The sequence below is a fragment of the Neophocaena asiaeorientalis genome, unplaced genomic scaffold (genome assembly GCF_003031525.2).
Source record: "Neophocaena asiaeorientalis asiaeorientalis breed wild unplaced genomic scaffold, Neophocaena_asiaeorientalis_V1.1 scaffold524, whole genome shotgun sequence".
Classification (NCBI taxonomy): domain Eukaryota; kingdom Metazoa; phylum Chordata; class Mammalia; order Artiodactyla; family Phocoenidae; genus Neophocaena; species Neophocaena asiaeorientalis.
In genome coordinates this window covers 1,592,875-1,599,580 of record NW_020172144.1, presented here as the reverse complement: position 1 = coordinate 1,599,580, position 6,706 = coordinate 1,592,875, and positions in this window count along the sequence as shown.

Genomic DNA, 6,706 nt, shown 5'->3' with positions numbered 1-6,706 from the left:
GGGAGGTGTGTGCCTGTGCGTCAGACTACAACTCCCGGCAGCGCTCTGGCGGAAGCGACGTATACCAGTGATTTGGTGTCTGCCATCTGCACGTTTCAGTCTCTGAAAATGTTCATATTTAAATAATTTGTAATTTGTTTTTATTAAGGGATGAGATAGTGTGTACAAAATACAAAGGGTGCAATTTCAAAATACAAATGGGATGAAATTGAAACGTACTATAGATTTATAATTTGGAAAGTAAAGCTTTGGAAGTAAGAACAGAGATGGGAACAGGCAAACTCGAAAGTAAAGCAGTAATGTAGAGGACATTAGGCCTGAAAATGTAGAGAACACGTAGAGTCCTATACCTTCTCATTTTACATATTAGTAACAGAAGTTCAGAGAGAAGGAATGAATTGCCCATGTCATACAATATATGCCGAATACTATAATGCACTTTTAATTCCCACAACCATATGAAGTAGGTAATACTATCTTATCCTTATTTTACAGGGTTTAAAAGTTAGTAAACTTCCTCCAGTGAGGGATGAATTGGTACCTAGATGGTCTGAGTCCAGAGCCCAGGTCCTTTCTGTAGTGTTTAGTGTTTCAGTTGTCGCTAGATTCCCAAGTATACTGTGAAAATAAATTAAGCTCATTTTAAGTGGAGTCAGGAAGCCCCAACGGGGTAGCTGTCGTGCAGGTACCACTCCTAGCAGATTGCATAACCAGAGGAACAAGGAAGATAAGAGTATTACTCTTCTTCTGGGATAAGGGAAGACATTTTTCACATAGGAATTTTATCTCCTGCTTTTAAAAAAAAGAAGGCAGATTCCTCCCTGCCCCAGCAACAATGCTCTAACCTTTGAAATCTTTTTGACACTTTAGTTAAATGAATAAATATTATTTTATAATGATCTGTGATCCAATTTAGTCATGTCCAAAATTTTTGATATTTTTGAAAAACTTCCCAAAAATCAAACTATAAATGAAGTCTTTTTGACCTTAAACTAACTTTGGGATTTTTTTGGAGGGCCTCTGGAGCATCTTGAAGGATCTGTTCTCTCTCTTTATTAAAAAGGAGATATTAAACTAATTAGGCTTATTTGGGAAATTACATGGGAAGCATTGTCAAATAAATAATACTAAGCCTTCTTTATATTGCATCTGTATATGTTATAAATGTTTCAGAAATTATGACATTCCTAGAAATCTTGATATGTTCTGGTGTATTATCATTCATAATTCTAGTTATTATCTTAAAATGTGTGTCATAGAACTTACCAAATTCCCATGTCAATTCCATAAAAATGGACTCTTATTGGATCTTTAATAACATTTAAGTCTTTTGTCATTCACAGAGAGTTACTGTTTTACTCTGATGCTTTGCAAGAATATTCCTATAAAAATGCTTTGTCTTCAAGGAGATTCCTGGAAAAGACCCTAACAAATACTCTAGAACAGGGGTCCCCAACCCCCCAGGCTGCACAGTGGGAGGTGAGTGGCAGGGGAGCCTGCGAAACTTCATCTGCCGCTCCCCATTGCTCACCTTACTGCCTGAAGCATCCTCCCCACCCAACCCCAGTCCATGAGAAAAAAATTGTCTTCCACAAAACCAGTCCCTGGTGCCAAAAAGGTTGGGGACCACTGCTCTAGAATGCAGGTTTCTGATAACTTTAAGTTCATAACACTGAACTGGGTAAAAGTTTCTAAAACTTTAATGGAAAATTGATTGATTCATAAAGCTGCTAACCCAAGATCAAGATTTTTTATGCTAGTTCCCTAATGTTTTACTTTTCTGAATGAAGTCTTTTTGAGGATGATTATAATTTTTATGACTTCTTATGTTAGTCCCCTAATGTTTACTTTTCCAGATTTAAGGAAACGTTTTCTCTTAAGCATCTGTGACTTACAGCAATTGTAAACAAAGATGAAATATTTATCTTTTCTACCTGGTCCTTCCAGAATTCGGAAGCTCTTAAATATTTTCTCCTGACAGTACAGTTAGTTATTTACTTGAATTCAGTGAGAACCTGTTCTTCTTATAATAGGATACAATTGGAAATACTGACTACATTGCCAAGGCTTTGACTGGAATGTAATATTTGAGAGCTACATAGACTCAGTTATGACCAATTTTAAGGAACTTCTTGGAAAAATAAGCCTGATACCTTGCTTGTAAGTTTCCAGCAAAGTAATCTTAAAAAGAGCTTATATGGTCAATCACTATTCTTACTGCATTTATGTAAATAATCAAGCCAAATTTAATACAAACAAATTAGTTTTACTATGATTATTTTTGATAAAAGGGGGATAGTTATGGAGAGAGAAATTATGTTTGCACCTTTGTAGATATTAGATTCTTGTCCTGTTAATTTTCTTTAAGGTTTTGTTATATATCTATAAGCTGGACAGGATCCTAAAGTCTTGTTTCCCTAATATCTGACTACAAATCTCCAAACTAATGTTTCCAGTTTTCTCCAACCTTCTGATTTGGAATCAATAAGAACAAAGGTTGCCTTTGAATTTCCTTGGAAAGGACTACACCAAGGTCCCCCTCACTACCCAGATACAACAAAACATCAAAGAGACTCAAACCTTGGGTAAACATCTCACAGTTAAAGAAGACTCCACCTGGCATCCCATCCTATAACAAGCACTGGAGACTGCTGAATCAAACTGATCAGGAATTGAAGGAAACAGCTGAAGGACACATCTTTCTTCCCAAAATGACTGGACCAGGCCTGTGTACCTTTTTCCTCTATTACTTCTTGCCTTATCCTCTCCCTCTTCTTGGAAAGACAGTGCTCTTATCTGCATTTTCAATCTATTACAAAAGGGGGACACTTACCTAATTGTTGTGTTTGCCACCAGAAACTTCAATCCATTCATGACAATGGTGACCCTTTAGTCCATCCTGTAACAATTTTTTTCGCTTGTCCCAAGTGCTACTGCTAATTTCACTCGGCAACCCCTTGGCATCAGCTACAGAGTAAGATGTTTGAAGCCTTCCATTGGCCCACTCCATTAAGCCTCCTTAAAAGAGAACTTCCAGGAGGCCTACCTGACTCTGAGTTTGCCTCCAAAGGGAGAGCCTTTCTCCTCTGGGTCGGAATAAGTTCCAGTGAACGCATGATTAAAAATCTTTCCGAACATTAGGAGAGCTAGTCAATTCCACAGCCAAAGCAATAGCAACCTAACAAGGATCACTTGACTCATTAGCTAAAGTATCAATAGTTTTGGAAAATCGCATAGCCCTTGATTACCTACTTGCTGAACAAGAAGGCATTTTTTTCAATAGCAAATACCACCAGTTACACATAGTTAAATGCCTCTGGAGAGACAAAAACTCAATTATACAAGATCAGGGAACTAGCCCACTGGTTACAACAAATTTCACCTGATCACCCCCACCCTCTTTTTTTAACCTATTTATCATTACCTTCAGATTTAGGCTCCTGGTTCAGAACCATCATGCAAACTGAACTTGTCATATTACTTTTAACTGTGCTTTGCATAATCATTTTAAGCTTTGTGCCCGTGAAATCTTCGTAAAAATGACATATACCCAATGTAACTGAACAGGACCCTATGGGGCCTTTTGGGGACAGACCCCCTCACCCCCACACACACACACTCTCCCTGGCATGTCCTCCACCTGCCTCTCATCTGTAGGAAAACTTTAGCCTCTTAGGTCTTCCCTGAGTTCCAAAGAATAAATTTAATCAAAGAAGTGAGAAAATGCATAAAGAAAGGAAAACACTCAAGCAAGACAAAATAATAATAGTAGCCATTAAACAAAGTCAAGGACCTTCAGTTCCTCCTCAAGGGCTATAGCTAATATTCTGAGCCATATCCATTGAGCTATTTTGCAGATAATGAAATCCCCCCCAGGTGGATGAAGTTAACTTCTGCTGCCCACAAGCACATAGACCCCAGACCATTTGGGAACCAGAAGGTTGATGATGTTGACTCCCAATTACCTCACTACCAACCAATCAGAAGAATGTCCATGAGCTGAGCATGCACCCCACAACTCCCCTCCATCACCCTGTCTTTAAAGACCTTTTCCTGAAAGCCATCAGGAAGTTTGGGTCTATTAAGCATTAGCTGCCTGGACTCCTTGCTTGGTGCTCTGCAATAAGCACTGCACTTTCCTTCATCACAACCTGTTGTCTGTAGATTGGCTTTACTGTGCATGGGTGAGTGGATCCAAGTTTGTTTCAGTAACACAAAAAGGGTGATACTAGCTCAGCACTTTAAAATGATCTCCAATGTTTATGGCCTTGATAAGATAAAGACTTTAGATGGGAAATGCCTGAGAGTTATCCCTCCTACTTTTCTTTTTCCCTCAAATGTGGCCTCAGTGGTTTCCAGTCTGCACTTTCCCTCCAACGTGGGGCAGGACAACCAGGAAAGCTCCTTCCTGCAGGGACAAAACCTCTAAATGGGGAAAAGGTATGCAGGCCTCTCTCTGCTGTGGCCTCCCCCGCTGCAGAGCACAGGCTCTGGATGCGCAGGCTCAGCGGCTGTGGCTCACAAGCCCAGCCGCTCCGCGGCATGCAAGATCCTCCCAGACCAGGGTACGAACCCGGGTCCCCTGCATCAGCAGGCGGACACCCAACCACTGCGCCACCAGGGAAGCCTGGAAAACCTGACTCTTGATCAGCAATGCTTTCAAGCAAAGATGGTGATCAAAGAGGGAAATGTGAAAATGAAAGAAACCTCATCTTAAATGGAGTCAGGAAGCCCTAAAAAGGGAGCTCTCACCCACCTGCCACTTGTGGCAGCCTGCATAACCAGCGGCAAGAAGGAAGAATGTTACTTTTCTTCTGGTATAAGGGAGGACGTTTTTCACACAGCAGTTTTATCTCCTGCTTTCAAGAAAAAGGAAGATCCTTCCCTGACCCAGCAACAATGCACTAACTACCACTTGCAGCCAATGAGAAACTGCCACAACCTCAGACTCTGGCTCTTCTCCAATGAACTTTCGTTCAAAACAACCCTAGCAATTTCTTCCTAAAACCTAATAAAAACAAGTCCCTCTCCTTTGTTCTCTGGAGTTGCCCATGATTCACCATAGCTTGCCTGTCCTGAATTGCAATTCTCTACTACTCCCAAATAAACCCATTTTGCTGGTAAAATAACTGGCTGTTTTATTTTTCAGGTTGACAGGTGATATAGAGATAAAGGAGAAGGAAAAGTTAAAAATAAAAATCTAGGGAATTCCCTGGCAGTCCAGTGATTAGGACTCAGCACTTCCACTGCTGGGGACCCAGGTTCAATCCCTGGTTGAGAACTTCAGGGCCCAAAACAAACAACAAACGAACAAAAAAATAAGTCTAAACTTGGAAGCAGTTTAGATAATAGAAATAAATCCAAATACCTTGTAAAAGGACTAATTTTAATTGGTGTGATGTAAAGAAGCATATTTACATCAAGAGAGGAGGGTTTGTGTAATTTCCATAAAATAACACTAGGATGTCACTGTTTCAAATGTATTCATAAGCCCATGGTTAGAGTGTACTCTATACAGTGGAGTGGTGGAAGGACGTTTTTAACTGGTCAGCTCTACTAGAGGGTGGAATGGATGTCTAATCAGGAGAGGCAAGGAAGAGAGATGGTCTTGAGTTTGACTTTTTGAGTTTATGGCCAAGTAGCTTCATTTTAATCATTGATATGCCCACCTTCAGTAGGACACAACATTTGAGTTTTGTTTGGGGCAGTGACAGGCAATGAATAACCATGTCTTAGCTGTGTATATACGAGGGTTTTCAAAGTATTGATACTTATATATCAATATGTATATGAATACTTATAATATTCACACACACACTCACATCTTATCCCTTGACCAGAGGCATCCACTTTAGAGCTGGCAGCCTCATAAAACCCAAGGGTTGAGACCAAAGAATACTTTTCAGAGTTCGAAAGTTAACCTCTCACCCTGGACTTAAACCACTTTTGCCACCTCAGCATTAAGTTTAAAAATATTTCAGGATACTTTCAAATGACATGGCTAGAGTTGTGGAAAAACAGCTGCAGGAATGCAGGGGGCACTGGCGAGTGACACAGTAACTTTAAGTCTTCGTGTGCTCTATCACCAGAAAGTCATTTACAGCTGCAGGTCTTCTAAGGCAAGAATTCAAGTCTCCAGGCCTGACCCGCATAAGCTGGGTGCAGTCACCTTTCCACTAGAAAGTGAGACTAGGAGATGACAGATGCTTGGGTTCCTCTGGAATGTGCTGTACAAATAGTAAGGGTAATCACTGTGGTGTGCCCAGTCATTTTATAAAGCCAAGCACTAATTAACCCTCCCAAATTAGGAAATGGAATAATTTTTATGTTAAGTATTTAGAAGTAAAACCTCATTTTAGACAGCTGACAAACAGCTTGGAGAGAGGGAAAATGTGTGTATGCCCTTTAGCATGGAAAAATAGCAAACCACCCCCAGGATGGGGGACATAGGAGCAACATCTATGTACTGCCTAAAATGCTGCTCTGATCACATCACTCCTCTGATCAAAGACCCTCAATGGTTCCCCAGAGTCAGTGGAATTATGTGCAACTGCTTCGGAGTAGCATTCAAGGCCCTAGCCTGCTTTTTCATCTCCACCACACAAGGCCTCTTGGATCTGCTTCAGCCAGCCTGGACCCCTTGCTCTTTTGGAAATCTGAGACACCTGAACAGGAACAGTTGCCCCACCCCCCACCCCCACCCCAG